The sequence below is a fragment of the Syzygium oleosum genome, unplaced genomic scaffold (genome assembly GCF_021117445.2).
Source record: "Syzygium oleosum isolate NSW1041296 unplaced genomic scaffold, Sole_v2.1 Sole_v2.22, whole genome shotgun sequence".
NCBI classification, from domain to species: Eukaryota; Viridiplantae; Streptophyta; class Magnoliopsida; order Myrtales; family Myrtaceae; genus Syzygium; species Syzygium oleosum.
Window position 1 is genome coordinate 1,343,871 of NW_026607506.1, and position 16,410 is coordinate 1,360,280.

Below are 16,410 nucleotides of genomic sequence, written 5' to 3' on the forward strand. Positions count from 1 at the left end.
ATAACGACTCCTGGTATGCGTGGCCACCTAAAAATGGCGTCGGCCTCAAAAAATAACCTCATTTGGCCTCGAAAAGCAACGCTGGCGTCCCGATGGGCAAAATCGTAATTTTTCACCCCCGGACCGAAATTCCAATTTTTACTCGTACTAACTCCAAACGTGTGTGGCCAGCGTGATATGACGTCAGATTCCCAAAAATAGTCTCTTAAGCCTTCGAAAATCGACATCGAAATCCGGCCCCAATTCCTTGAACAAAACTCGCTAAACTTTCAATTTCAGGGTCTCTCACTAACGGGCGGCTGTTTAGGGATTATGCGTATCGACCTAGGGCTATCCGTATCGTAATGGTCTCGATCATTGAGAGAATGAGAAATTATCACTAGTGCTAGAGGTCACGATCGTTCGGTTCAAGTTCAAGACTGGTTGGCCACGTGTACTTTCGGTCTTGCAGAATCACCTGCGTCCCTATTGTACATCGTAGGCCTTGGCCAAACCCAATCCATTACCCTTTCCCACGATCGGCCCATGTTGGCCCAAAATATTCCCTCAGCGTCTCTCGTGATCGGTGTCCGTTTCACGATAGGGTCCCCGGTCCACGTACTGCTTCTTAATTAGCCATACCCTATTGGTTAGTATCCCGAGAGTGATCAGCTCTGGGCGAGACTTATTAAAATGAAATGCGAATTAATATCAGTTTTATTGATCCCGGAATTACATCGAAATTCGGGCTGTTACAGAAGGTATCAGGCTTCTTAAACCTAAGTGAGAGACAGTGGAGATTGTTGTTTTGTCTGTATCAGCAGTTGAAGGTAACTCTCCCTCTCATTCATATGGTGGGAAAGACTTAAGAGAAGCTGATGCATGGGACGACATGAAGCGGTTTTTGACTTTGTCTCCGCAACGCAACTTAAGAACTCTAAAATATGATTAACACAAACAAGTGCCACGTGATAAAACAGGTTAAATAATATAATTCGCATGACAAATTTGCAAAGTAGTTGCATAATCTAGGATGACCATGAAAAACTTTGTGCTTTTTATACAAGTTTGAAAAACTACGGTAGTACAACCAGTGATACAGTGCCCTCACGAGCAATAGTAATTCGAGAACACTGAAAACTTTCTATCGCATGTCTTCTGAGCTACTACCGCGATCTTGCATTACCACAACAATCAATCATGACAGTAAACCGGGCACTCTCAACGGTTCCTGGGATTGGACCTATTGAGCTAGAATAGAAGATCTCGCAATCTTTCGGTCTTGCGGCTATATATGTGTTCAAGCTGATTATTTGTACAGTTGTGCAAAGAGAAAGTGAGAATCCAAGGTCCTGCGGCAATATGTGTGTTCAAGCTGATTTGGGATATCTAATTTTGAACACGCAAAGTTCCAACGTCTTTATATGCACCGATTCTTAGGGATCGAAATAAAATTGTATTGATTAAGAACTATAAACAATATTCAAGATACTTTTTATTAGGAAAAATTATATATAAGTCGCAAAACTGAAGTCCAAGTCTAATCATCAACAAATAAATATTTATTCGAAGATTCCGAATTAGCAATCAAAGTTATCCATAAAAAAAAACATTTTATCCCTTCGAATTGAACATTAGTCAATTCAACTCAACTGTCTAATAAAGAGTTGAGCATCGTACAAGTCATCGGTATGGGGATAGGAAGACCATAGGTGTCCATAAACATGTGATAACAATTCATATGACGCAATAAGGTTTACGTTTTGTAATTGTGCATTAATAGATTAATACATTAGACATATGCAATAAACCATACAACCTCTCATGTCAGCTCATATCTAGTTAGGAATACAAATGCTCTTAGTCGACATATGATCAGCCGGCTAGCAAATTGAGCACCTGACCCAGAAACAAAATCGTTCCGGTCATGTCCTCTCTCACCAAGAATAGGAATGGGTGGTCTGCTACAAAGTCTATATTCTTTGGTAAACTCCTCGTCATAATAACCCCAGCAGAAAGGGCAGCTGCTTCTACTCCTTCTTCGTTAACTTCGATGAAGGATTTATGAAATATGCTCAAAACATAGAGACTTCAGCCTTCAGGAGAGTCCACCATCTCCGTTAATCCTCATTCACCTGAAAACGGCAATACCAATCCCAACTTCTTTAGATCTTTTGAAGTTTCGAACCCAAAGGATATCTTGAATCTCGGGATTCGGAATTCCCCCACTTCTGCTTGATTGTGAGGAAGATGGCAATCCAAGAAGCTAGATTCAGAGCTGACTTTCTCCACAAGAGCTAGGAGTCCATCCCTCGCATTTTGGAGAAATAAGTACATTGAAAAGTGACGCTTGTCCTCCCCTTGCTTGTACGGAAGTCCCAAGACTTTAAAACCGTCCTACGCCTTGGGCTGTGACATTCCGAATTTTGGCCCATTTTTGGGATTTATAAAACGTGTAATTCGTCAGTGCGCTTATAGTAAAATCTCGATCGGGAACTGATCACTCTCGGTTATTATTTTTAAATTAGAGATTTCGCTAGAATCGCACTCGATCGAATTTGGCCGTTATTTAGACCCCGAACTTGGCAATCAATTTTCGAGAGTTTCGGGACGAAATAAATTAGACGGTGTCGATATTATTGTGGCCAGCGTCGAGATTATCAGGAATAGTGAGAAAGTGGATTTTTGATCGGGTGCGAATTTGGACTAGTAAACCTCCCTCGTAGTGTGTTTTGAGTTATTTTATTTTGGCCCTTTGTCCTATATTATTGTTTGGGATTTTTCGTGGACTGTTAGATATTTTTCCGAATTTGAATCGTGATCGTTAAATCGATTTTTAGTTTGAACTGTGTCCGTTGGATCGTGCTCGAAGACAAAATTTAGCTTTTTGTTCTCTCTCCTCTGTCCTCTGCCCGCGCACGTCCTCCCCATCATTTCGTCTGTCTCTCCTTCTCTCTCTCTCTCTCCTCTCCCCTTTGCCGCACACATTTTTCCTCCCCCAATTGCGTCTGCCCCCACCTCTCTCTCTCTCTCTCTCTCTCTCTCTCTCTCTCTCTCTCTCTCTCTCTCTCCTCCCTCTGCCGCGCTGAGCACATCCCCTTCGCGCACGTTCCACCCCCCTGCCATGCGCACGTTTCCCCCCTTCCCCATGCAGCCACTCTCTCTCTCTCTCTCCTCTTTCCTTCTTTTCCTTTTCTTCTTCTTCTTCTTCTTCTTCTTCTTCTCCTCCTTCTTCCTTCGCCCGACTGGTCCTGCTCGTGCGTCTGCTCGCCCGACCGAACGCCGCACAACCGCCCCTCCGCCTCTGCTAGACGTCGTCCCACCAGCCACCGACTCTGCCGTCCTCCTAGCGCCGCCATGTCGCCCGGGAATGCCGCCTCGACGCTGCCTCCTTCCCCTCCCGAGTGCGCGAGCTCAGCTCGTCGCCGCGCCTGTCGCGGCACGTCGTTGCCCAGCCAGCTCGTCCCGTTCTGTTCCGCCGCTTGTGACGTCGCTAGCCAGCTCAGCCGCCGTCGCGCCGTCCGCCAGCGGCCGTCGCGCCATCCGCCAGCCGCCAGCCAGCTCGCCCGGCCAACTCCTCAGCACCGCCCCGACGCCTGAGCATCCCCGACATTGCCGCCGAGCGCTCCCCAACCGCACCACCCGCCTCAGCCAACTTCCTCTCCTTCCTTTAGATTTCCGCCGTTCGCCGCCGCCGCCGTCGTCAGCTCGCCGCCCGCCGGTTCGACCACAGTGTCCGTCGCCGCCACGAGGTCGTCGTGCCGCCTCGTCACCGCCGATTCGCCCCTCTCCCTTAGCCCCGTCCTCTCTCTCTCTCTCTCTCTCTCTCTCTCTCTCTCTCTCTCTCTCTCTCTCTCTCTCTCTCTCTCTCTCTCTCTCTCTCTCTCCTTCACCCTCACCCCGGCTGACCTCTCCCCCTTCAGCTCGCCGCCGTCGCCGCCGCCACCGGTCGCCGCCCTAACCAGCCAGCCAGCCCCGGCCAACCAGCCCAGGCCGTGGCTGGCTCGTCGCCCATGCGACCAAGCTGCGTGCCCGCACTCGTGCCCGTGCCAGCGCCCGTGCCTGCGCCCACGCCCGCGCCCGTGCCCACGCCTGTGGCCGACCGCCGTGCCCGCGCGTGTGCCTAGTCCGCACTGTTCACCCGGGCCATTTTAGGCCAGAGCCAACTTTTCCCGCCAAACTTAGGTAAGTGACTTCCTAAACCCTACCTAGTATTTTGGGTACTTTATTGACTTGTCTCGGGTTAGAACGGCTAGGGCGTGTTTTAATTTAATTATATTATGTTATAATTGCGCTATTTAAATTAGATTAAATAATATGTTTGACTCGGGTAATGGTGTGTGGCTGACTTGAACGTCGGGTTTGTGGATTGAAGTGGCGAATTGTGAATTGGACTGACTTGTGAGTATAGGTTGTTTGATGCAATTGGCGTGAAATTGATTTAATTGATTGGCGTGTGATTGCCTGTCGATTTTAAGCCCAGACTGATCGGAGGGCTACGGACTTGGGACGTGTTGACGGCGGTCCGTGTGAAGGCATGAATGGCCGATGTGCCAAATGGATTCGGGCTTGAGACGTGTTGACGGTGGCCCGTTAAAGGTGTGTTGGACCGGGACGTGTTTACGTCGGTCATTGGAAATTGATTGAATAGTGTGGCTTTGGATGTGTTGACGGCGGCCACTGGAGTTGATTGGATGGTATGGCTTGGGACGTGTTGACGGCGACCATTGGAATTGATCGAATTGTGTGGCTTGTGTGCCTGTGAGACCGGACTTGAGACGTGTTGACGGTGGTCCGTGAGAGGAAAGTCGGTTGGACACGTGTGTGTGATGTGACTGATTGGATTGGCTAAATGTACGTGTGGGTGCTTGGTTGGATTGGTTGATTGCGAGTGGGAGTGTGTGTGTGCCGGGTGATTGTGTTATGGCAGTGAACTATTCTTGCACTATCATGTTTGGACTAATATGCAGGGTTGGCACGTGGTTCGAGGCGAGGTAAGCTTATCGTGTGAAATTGGCTGTGTGGTCTGGTGATTCGCATGTTAGACTTGTCTGGGTACGCATTAGCCTAGATGGGGTATAGGTTGTTGCTTATTGAGACTCGTTCTCACGGTTATTATATAACTATTTCAGATCCGCGACCGTGATCGATTCGGAGATGCCGCCAGAGCACCACAGGGATTGAAGGATAGATTATTTACCTTGTCTTTTGAGTACCTTTTGTAGAGGAGATAAGCTTGTCAACCACCGTCCCCTTTTGAAAATTGTGGTTTTAAATTGGTAACCTGAGTTATCGTTATGAATAGTAACTGCTTTATGATGTTATGCAATTATTGTTTCGTGATATCCTTTTGTCATCTTGTTAGTTGTCTGGGTTGTTTTATTTCGCTTCCGCTTGCGTAGTTCGTTTGGGTCGGCGACGCGTCCTGGGACGTCGCGTTAAATACGACCGTTGAAGGGGTGTCGCGAGCCTGTTGGGGTTAGGGGCGTGACATCCCCCGTTGATTTGGTATCAAAGCAAGGTCAGCTCGATCCAAGATGGTCGAAGCCTTGAGTGATAAGGAGCGATGACTTTGGGGTAGCCAGTTAGGGAGACTCGCGTGCTATGCGTACCCCAGACTGTGTGATTGTGATTGCTGAGTGATTTTATGCAATGTTATGTGAGGTGCAGGTGCGTCGGGATTTGAGGTAAGTGCACAAAACCATGTTGGTTGTGATTGAGTGGTGTTGTGATTGGCTGCCTGTTTAGTGAATTGTATTGTGATGCACTGCCTAGGGCATAGACTGGTATAGTTGGCCTAGGTTTCTGATTCCTACGTGGAATTTAGCAGGTGAGCTTTTGTGAGAATCAGTAAGATGAACGGTCGAGGTCGAGGTAGAGGTCGAGGTAGAGGTCGAGGTCGATGTCGTGTAGCCCCGCAAGCTGGAATAGTGGGGGATCCTAGATTGGATGAAATGTGGAGGGTACTTGAGGAAGCAGGATTGTTATCGGGTAGACAGACCGGGGAAAGGAGCGCTACTGTCGCTGCTGCAGCTGCCAGTGAGGTCATTGGGAATAATGGAAATCAGGGGAATAATGTGATTGGTGGAAATCCTGGTATGATGCGAGTAAATATGATTCGGCCGATGTCCAAGCTAGTAGAGCAGTTTCTGAGGTTGAAGCCCCCAAAGTTTGATGGGAGAGGCGACCCCGAGGCTGCACCAAGATGGGTAGAAGAGCTAGAGAAGGCCTTTGAGGTGCTGGGGTGTACTGAGGAAGTGAAGGTAACGCTAGCAGTCTACCAGCTTCAGAACAATGCAAGTGATTGGTGGAGGGCCACCAAGGGTCAAGTGTTCCCCACTGGTACTGCTCAGAATTGGGTTGTCTTCACTGAGACCTTCAATGGTAAATACTTCTCGGAAAGTGCCCGAGAGCATAAACTGACGGAATTTATGAGACTTCGACAGGGTCAGTCGTCAGTGGATCAGTATGAGGCCGAGTTTGCAAGATTGTCCAAATTTGCCCCCAGGATGGTGGAGGATCCAACAGACAAAGCTAAGAGGTTCCGGGATGGGCTGAAGCCGGACGTTCGTAGTCAGATGATCTCCTTGAACTTAAGAAGCTATAACGAGATATATGAGAGGGCTCAGGCAATTGAGAGAGATCAGGCGGATCGGGCTGCCGCTTCTGGGTCGCAGTATGCCCCGACTAGGGATGACCGTCACTTTGAGAAAAGACCCATGGCAGGAAATAGTCGCTTCGTCCCGCCAGCTCGGAGGAATATTAGGAAGCCACACCGTTATCAGAACGCCCCGTGTAGACTATGTGGAGGAAGACACGGAAATGGACCTTGCCCGAATAGGAGCGGGGCATGTTTTACATGTGGTGGGAGGGGCCATCAGATGAAGGACTGCCCCAACAGTAGACAAGCTGGGTCGCCTGCACTGCTGCCACCGCCGCCCCGGAATGGAAACCAATTTAGAGCTATCCAGCCGGCAAATCAGAGTAGACCGCCGGCCCAAGGACGGGTATATACAATGGCAAGGAGGGAAGCGCAGGACGCGCCTGGCGTGGTCACAGGTACGGTCTCTCTCTGTGATCATGCTGCATATGTCTTGTTTGATCCGGGGGCGTCGCATTCATTTATTTCTGAGCAGTTCATTGAATTATCTGGGACTGAGCCAAAATCGCTTGATGTTATGCTATGTGTTACTACTATGCTGAATGATAAAGTACTAATTGTGTTTGGATGTCCCGACTATAAGATAGTGATTGGCGATAGGGAAGGGAGAATAGATTTGGCGGTTTTATCTATGCATGACTTTGATGTGATTGTCGGTATGGACTGGCTAGTCAAACAGAGAGCTGTTATGGACTGTAGTAGCAGGGTGATCCAATTTAATCCGGTTGGACATCCTAGATTTGAGTTTGTGGGAAATCGAGGAGGAACCTTGATCCCTTGGATCTCGTCGCTCGAGGTAATGAAGCTGTTAGATGAAGGGTGCCAAGGATTTCTGGCAAATGTAGTTGATTCGATAGCTAGAGAGCCGGGGCTAGAAGACATAGCCGTGGTGTGCAACTTTCCCGATGTCTTTCCTCAGGAATTGCCGGGACTGCCACCTGATCGAGAAGTGGAGTTCGCGATTGAGTTAGCCCCAGGGACGGAACCGATCTCGAAAGCACCCTATAGGATGTCACTGTCGGAATTGAAAGAATTGAAAGTCCAAATGCAAGAGTTGTTGGACAAAGGCTTCATTCGCCCTAGTGCGTCTCCATGGGGAGCGCTAGTATTATTCGTAAGGAAAAAGGATGGATCATTGAGATTGTGCATTGACTACAGATAACTGAACCAGGTGACCATTAAGAATAAGTACCCGTTGCCAAGGATTGATGATCTATTTGACCAGTTGCAAGGGGCGTCAGTGTTTTCTAAGATCGATCTGAGGACTGGCTATCATTAATTGAGGATCAAGAAGGAGGACGTGCCGAAGTCGGCATTTAGGATAAGGTACGGACACTATGAGTTTACGGTGATGCCATTTGGACTGACGAACGCCCCTGCAGCCTTTATGGATTTAATGAATCGCGTGTTCAAGGAATTTTTGGATCAGTTTGTGATCGTGTTTATAGATGATATTTTGGTATACTCGAAGAGTTCCGCCGAGCACGAGGTACATTTGGAAAAGGTTCTACGGACCCTAAGGGAACATGCACTCTACGCTAAGTTCAGCAAGTGTGAATTCTGGCTTCATCGAGTGGCATTCTTAGGACATGTGGTATCCGGAGAAGGAATTGCGGTGGACCCGGCGAAAATTGAAGCCGTCGTGAATTGGCTAAGGCCGACAACAGTAACCGAGGTTCGGAGCTTTTTGGGTTTAGCAGGGTATTACAGACGCTTCGTGGAGAAGTTTTCGGCATTAGCGACGCCGTTGATGCGGTTATTGAAGAAGGAGACGAGGTTTGAATGGACAGATAAGTGCGAAAGGAGTTTCCAAGAATTAAAATAGAGGTTGACGACCGCGCCAGCGTTAACGATACCATCATGTCCGGGAGGATATGAGATTTACAGTGACGCGTCGTTAAGGGGATTAGGATGCGTGTTAATGCAACACGGAAAAGTAGTGGCATACGCATCGCGGCAATTGAGGCCACATGAGCAAAATTATCCGATGCATGACCTGGAGTTGGCCGCAATTATTTTCGCTCTTAAGATTTGGAGGCACTACCTGTGTGGGGAGAAATTTCAAATTTATACGGACCATCAAAGTCTAAGGTACTTGTTTTCTCAAAAGGAATTAAACATGAAACAGCGTCGTTGGATGGAACTCCTGAAGGACTATGACTGCGATATAATGTACCACCCTGGAAAAGCTAATAAGGTAGCGGATGCACTAAGCCGGAAATCAAGCATCGCACATATGATGGTCAAGGAGTGGACTCTGATGGAGGGCGTTCGGGACTCGGAATTTAAGTTCGAAGTAAGTCATGTATCGAGTCTGCTTGCCGCATTGAGGATTGAACCAGAAATACAGACTAAGATTAAGGCTCTACAATCGACGGACCCGGAGATTCAGAAGATTTTGAGTATGGATGCCACAAAAAGGAAGTCGGATTTTCAGGTATCCGAGGATGGGATTCTAAAGTTCCGTGGACGGTTATGTGTACCCAGTGATGCCGAACTGAAGGAAGAGATTTTATCTGAAGCACACCGCAGCACTTACAGTATTCACCCGGGGAGTACGAAAATGTATCAGACTTTACGGCAACATTATTGGTGGAACGGCATGAAAGTGGATGTGGCCAAGCATGTGGCTAAGTGTTTAACATGCCAACAAGTGAAGGCGCAACACTGCAAGCCGGGTGGAATGTTGCAGCCATTGGAAATTCCCGAGTAGAAATGGGAACACATCACGATGGACTTTGTAATGGGACTACCAAGAAGCCAAAGGGGTCATGATTCGATCTGGGTGATAGTTGATCGGTTGACAAAGTCAGCACATTTTCTACCGGTGCGAAAAGATTTCGCCTTGGAAAGGTATGCCGATTTGTATGTGCGACATATAGTTCGTCTCCATGGAGTGCCAGTGACGATCACTTCGAACCGTGATCCTAAATATACTGCAGCCTTTTGGAAAAGTCTTCATACGGCATTAGGAACGAAGTTACAGTTTAGCACGGCCTATCATCCCCAGACGGATGGCCAGTCTGAAAGGACGATTCAGACTTTGGAAGACATGCTGCGAGCATGTGTTTTGGATTTTAAGGGTGGCTGGGAGGAACAGTTGCATTTGGTTGAATTCGCCTACAACAATAGCTACCAGCAGAGTATCAGAATGGCACCGTTTGAAGCATTGTACGGCAGAGCCTGCAGAACACCAGTTTGTTGGGATGAAGTGGGTGAGAGGAGCATTACGGGTCCAGAGTTAGTGCAACAGTCAATTGAGACAGTCAAGGTTATCCGGGACAGACTCAAAACCGCGCAAAGCCGCCAAAAGAATTATGCAGACCGGAGACGTAGGCCTTTGGAGTTTCAAGTAGGGGATCACGTTTTTCTCAAGGTATCGCCTATGAGAGGATTATCTCGGTTTGGTAAGAAAGGGAAGTTGAGCCCGAGGTACGTGGGTCCATTTGAGATCTTAGAGAGAATAGGCACATTGGCTTATCGTCTTACGCTACCGCCAAATTTATCTAATGTTCATAATGTGTTCCACGTGTCTATGTTGAGGAAGTACAAACCGGACCCGACCCACGTGCTGAGCTATGAAGAAATAGACGTGGACGACAGGGTGTCGTACGTGGAAAAGCCAGTTCGGATCGAGGACAGAATAGAAAGAGTATTGCGGAACAAGAAAATTCCGATGGTCAAAGTAATTTGGGAGCACCATGGGACCGAAGGTGCGACGTGGGAAAGTGAAGAGTTGATGCGACACCAGTACCCCCATTTGTTTGAATAGTTGGGTTGGATTGTAAATTTCGAGGACGAAATTTTGGTAAGGGGGGAAGAGTTGTGACATTCTGAATTTTGGCCCATTTTTGGGATTTATAAAACGTGTAATTCGTCAGTGCGCTTATAGTAAAATCTCGATCGGGAACTGATCACTCTCGGTTATTATTTTTAAATTAGAGATTTCGCTAGAATCGCACTCGATCGAATTTGGCCGTTATTTAGACCCCGAACTTGGCAATCAATTTTCGAGAGTTTCGGGACGAAATAAATTAGACGGTGTCGATATTATTGTGGCCAGCGTCGAGATTATCAGGAATAGTGAGAAAGTGGATTTTTGATCGGGTGCGAATTTGGACTAGTAGACCTCCCTCGTAGTGTGTTTTGAGTTATTTTATTTTGGCCCTTTGTCCTATATTATTATTTGGGATTTTTCGTGGACTGTTAGATCTTTTTCCGAATTTGAATCGTGATCGTTAAATCGATTTTTAGTTTGAACCGTGTCCGTTGGATCGTGCTCGAAGACAAAATTTAGCTTTTTGTTCTCTCTCCTCTGTCCTTTGCCCGCGCACGTCCTCCCCATCATTTCGTCTGTCTCTCCTTCTCTCTTTCTCTCCTCTCCCCTCTACCGCACACGTTTTTCCTCCCCCTATTGCGTCTGCCCCCACCTCTCTCTCTCTCTCTCTCTCTCTCTCTCTCTCTCTCTACTCCCTCTGCCGCGCTGAGCACGCCCCCTCCGCGCACGTCCCACCCCCTGCCATGCGCACGTTTCCCCCCTTCCCCATGCAACCACTCTCTCTCTCTCCTCTTTCCTTCTTTTCCTTTTCTTCTTCTTCTTCTTCTTCTTCCTTCGCCCGACTGGTCCTGCACGTGCATCTGCTCACCCGACCGAACGCCGCACGACCGCCCCTCCGCCTCTGCTAGACGCCGTCCCACCAGCCACCGACTCTGCCGTCCTCCTCGCGCCGCCATGTCACCCGGGAACGCCGCCTCGACACTTGCCTCCTTCCCCTCTGACGCGCGAGCTCGGCTCGTCGCCAGCGCTGTCGCGGCCGGCGTTGCCCGGCCCGGCTCGTCCCGTTCCGTTCCGCCGCTTGTGACGTCGCCAGCCAGCTCGGCCGTCGTCGCGCCATCCGCCAGCCGCCGGCCAGCTCGCTCGGCCAACTCCTCAGTGCCGCCCCGACGCCTGAGCATCCCCGACACCGCCGCCGAGCACCCCCAAACCGCACCACCCACCCCAGCCAACTTTCTCTCCTTCCTTTAGCTTTCCGCCGTTCGCCGCCGCCGCCGTCGTCAGCTCGCCGCCCGCCGGTTCGACCAGCGTGCCCGTCGCCGCCACGAGGTCACCGTGCCGCCTCGTCACCGCCGGTTCGCCCCTCTCCCTCAGCCCCGAACTCTCTCTCTCTCTCTCTCTCTCTCTCTCTCTCTCTCTCTCTCTCTCTCTCTCTCTCTCTCTCTCTCTCTCTCTCTCTCTCTCTCTCCCTCACCCCCGGTGACCTCTCCCCTTCAGCTCGCCGCCGCCGCCGCTCTATCGCCGCCGCGCCGCCGCCGCGGCCGTCGCCGCCCTGGACCAGCCCAAAGCCGGCCCCGCCACCAGCCCGGGCCGTGGCCGACTCGTCGCCCACGCGACCAAGCCGCGTGCCCGCGCCCGCGCCCGTGCCCGCGCCCTTGCCCACGCCCCGTGCCCGCGCCCGTGGCCAACCGCCGTGCCCGCGCGTGTGCCTAGTCCGCACTGTTCACCCGGGCCATTTTAGGCCCGAACCGACTTTTCCGGGCCAAACTTAGGTAAGTGACTTCCTAAACCCTACCTTATATTTTGGGTACTTTATTGACTTGTCTCGGGTTAGAACGGCTAGGGCGTGTTTTAATTTAATTATATTATGTTATAATTACGCTATTTAAATTAGATTAAATAATATGTTTGACTCGGGTAATGGTGTGTGGCTGACTTGAACGTCGGGTTTGTGGATTGAGGTGGCAAATTGTGAATTGGACTGACTTGTGAGTATGGGTTGTTTGATGCAATTGGCGTGAAATTGATTTAATTGATTGGCGTGTGATTGCCTGTCGATTTTAAGCCCAGATTGATCGGAGGGCTACGAACTTGGGACGTGTTGACGGCGGTCCGTGTGAAGGCATGAATGGCCGATGTGCCAAATGGATTCGGGCTTGAGACGTGTTGACGGTGGCCCGTTAAAGGTGTGTTGGATCGGGACGTGTTTACGTCGGTCATTGGAAATTGATTGAATAGTGTGGCTTTGGACGTGTTGACGGCGGCCACTGGAATTGATTGGATGGTATGGCTTAGGACGTGTTGACGGCGGCCATTGGAATTGATCGAATTGTGTGGCTTGTGTGCCTGTGAGACCGGACTTGAGACGTGTTGACGGTGGTCCGTGAGAGGAAAGTCGGTTGGACACGTGTGTGCGATGTGACTGATTGGATTGGCTAAATGTACGTGTGGGTGCTTGGTTATATTGGTTGATTGCGAGTGGGAGTGTGTGTGTGCCGGGTGATTGTGTTATGGCAGTGAACTATTCTTGCACTATCATGTTTGGACTAATATTCAGGGTTGGCACGTGGTTCGAGGCGAGGTAAGCTTATCGTGTGAAATTGGCTGTGTGGTCTGGTGATTCGCATGTTAGACTTGTCTGGGTACGCATTAGCCTAGATGGGGTATATGTTGTTGCTTATTGAGACTCGTTCTCACGGTTATTATATAACTATTTCAGATCCGCAACCGTGATCGATTCGGAGATACCGCCAGAGCACCACAGGGATTGAAGGATAGATTATTTACCCTGTCTTTTGAGTACCTTTTGTAGAGGAGATAAGCTTGTCAACCACCGTCCCCTTTTGAAAATTGTGGTCTTAAATTGGTAACCTGAGTTATCGTTATGAATAGTGACTGCTTTATGATGTTATGCAATTATCGTTTCGTGCTATCTTTTTGTCATCTTGTTAGTTGTCTGGGTTGTTTTATTTCGCTTTCGCTTGCGTAGTTCGTTTGGGTCGGCGACGCGTCCTGGGACGTCACGTTAAATACGATCGTTGAAGGGGTGTCGCGAGCCTGTTGGGGTTAGGGGCGTGACATTGGCATTCTACTTCTTCTTGCTAGTCATGAAGGGAACTCGAACAGAACTCCCATTGAGAAGGAAAAAGTCGTTGTCCTTTGTTTTCAAAGAGTTGACCTTGTTACTCCAAGCACCTTTGCAGTAGAGGGCATTCGTGAAAATGAGTCGGGTTGTACCGTCAACTGAGCCAGCCGGAAGAACCTCCTTTATAAGACCACTGGTCTCCTTCTTAGCCCACGTATTAACCTCGCTGGTCACCTTAACAACCTATAAGTTATTCTGATCAGAACATAGAGTACTATGTGATACAAAAAGCAGGCAGCTAATGCCATTGTTTTAACAAATAGAAGGGACTGCCATATAAGAACTTCAAAAAGATTGGAGTTCAACTGAAATTCGAACTGTTTAGATAAGGATGTAAGTCACAAGTCAATACTGGAGCTAACTAGTCTAGAACAACATTCTTAACCATGACTCAAGAAAGAACAAAATCATTGGTTTCGCAGCTTAATATAATATAGACAGACTATTTATATTGAAAGTTAGGCAAAAAAGAAAAAAAAAAAGATCAGAGAACTAAGAAAATAATTGGTACACAAAAAAAGGGTCTGGCCATCCGCAAAGAAATCACTACAGAAAAGCGTTGCCTATATTTGCGTAACTCCATGCACCAACAAAGTGAAATGCCGATATTCCAATAGGTGATCGCTAAGAGCCCTACCAATGGCAACATACGAGTACTCATACCACATGATCTGCCAGTCTAGTCGAAACTGCAACTGATTTGAAGTATTCAACGACACAAGATGTTCTTTAGCAAGGCGATTGCATAATCAGTCAGTTCTCGAAGATTTTTGAGTTAAGCCTTGTGAGAAAACCATTAGTAGAAGCTGCAGAGCTAATATCCGAAAATATTTTCCAAAAACACCTATAATGTCACATCTCACTCCGGTCTACAGCCATACTAAAATCGCTTGATCGAGACAAGTCTGCAAATACCTAATTAGAAATACCTGAGCTACCTACGTTTGGGGGCCTTGCAGTCTCCAAATACTATGCTTAAATTTCTTTTCCTAATGAGGTCATTTTGAGTTCTCTACATTTATATGATCTATGGCTATGGCAGGAAGTGCAGAGTAGAAGAGGAAATGACTTTCGAGAGTGTTTTCATGGATAAAACATACACTCACATTTCAGTGCACGGAAGAGCGTTAAACCATGAAACAGCAAGTGGGTAGAACACCTACTTGCTTAAAATACCTAAGCGCAGTCACTCAACCTCTCACCAATATCTGACCAAAGAAACCAAGAAAGCCCACACGTATTCGACCCGAAGAAAGAAACAGAAAAAGAGCAAGAACTAACCTTGGTTTTGAAATCAGCAAGATTAGTGGCCACCTTATAAGACGCGTCCAGCACCTGTTTGAAAGAAGGCCCGAGAGTCAACGACTTATCGATCCAAACCCCATTCGCGAAAGACAGCTTGGGCCCGCCCACAGCACTGCCGTCAGCGAGCACGACGACAACGAGCTGAGAATCTAAGTAGTGGAGGTCGTCGGTGGACTTGGCCCTGAGGAAAGAGAGGAGCTGGTCCTGGGTGGGCCCCGTGGAGCCGGCGGCGATCAGGTTGAGCATGACGTGGATGGAGAGGGGAGAGAAGACAAGGTTGGAGTCCTTGGCCCAGGTCAAGAGGAGATGCTTGGAGAGGGAAAGAGCGACGCTGGTCTGGTCGGCGATCGATTCTCTCAGGTCCATTTTTTTGGGAGCTGGACCGGGTTTGGAGGAAGTTTTTCCCATGAGAAGTAGCTCACTGGTTGCCTTGTAAAGAATACTGCAGAGCCACTCTATAGAAGTGAACCTAGACCTGCAACTTATGCACCAACTTTATTCAAGTTAAAGAGAAAGAAAGAGAGAGGAATCGAATCTCTGCTTATTGCGTCGGAGAGAGGTGAAGAGTAACTGTGACTGACGCATTGCGTGGCACTTTCTTGTGCTTGAGAATCAGCACTTAGCATATTGAAAAGATGAGCTCAACTTTATGTTTCTCAAAAGAAAGAGATTCATCGGTCTTTATTCCACACTCACTGGTCTCTCAGCAACAGGATTAAGATAAGACTCAGGAACCGAACAGTGCTGGATTCTTTCTCCATGATCAAGAACAGAAACGGGTGGTCGGCCACGAAGTCGACTTTTGTTATGACCGAAAAACAAGCAGCACCTAACGTCGAATGATCAGCCGAAGCTGTCGCTGCTTCGGCTCCTCTTTTGTTGACTTCGATGAAGCATTTGTGGAATATATGCAGGACAAAGAGATTCCGTTCCTCCACTGGCTTTACCATCTCCATTAAGCTCCCTTCTTTGCAGTCGAAGGGAAATTCCAATCCCAACTGTCACGCCCCGAATCCCATCGAGTGTACGACACCCTCCACTGGTCTTTTAATGCGATATCCCAGGGTATCGCCGACCTCAATTCACCATCAGAGATTTAAATCGTCAGAGGAAACCACAAATCACCTGGACAATTTGCAACTGGGGAAGATCAAGGAGAATAAACATATTCTTTTCCCATTCACACTTACACTATAATATTCACAATTTTACAAACCATAATATACATGTGCACACCATACTAAAACCTCAAAAGTGATACTTCCCAAAAATTCCCTATTCCAAACCCTTACATTAGCCCCTACGCCCCTTACTAGGCATCCATTCTGAGTCTGACTCCTCGTCTTCGGAATCCGAACTCTCCTGATCGGTCTGTTCCTCTGAAGAATTCGGTTCTGCCTCGATCTCTATCGGGTGATTGATGCCACCCGACTCAGCTGGAACATCATTCTGATTCTCCTCCCATAATCCATCAAAGAAATTGTAATCCGGCACGTAGTTAGGATCCATATACTGCTCATATGGGAGTATGTAATCCGGTTCCTC

The 16,410-nt window shown here is 48.4% G+C and overlaps 1 pseudogene; it reads right to left on the reverse strand.

Annotated features, from left to right (window-relative positions):
* Nucleotides 1-1,754: 1,754 nt before the first annotated feature.
* Nucleotides 1,755-15,446, reverse strand: LOC115667370 (serpin-ZX-like; annotated as a pseudogene).
* Between the last annotated feature and the right edge of the window lie 964 nt (nt 15,447-16,410).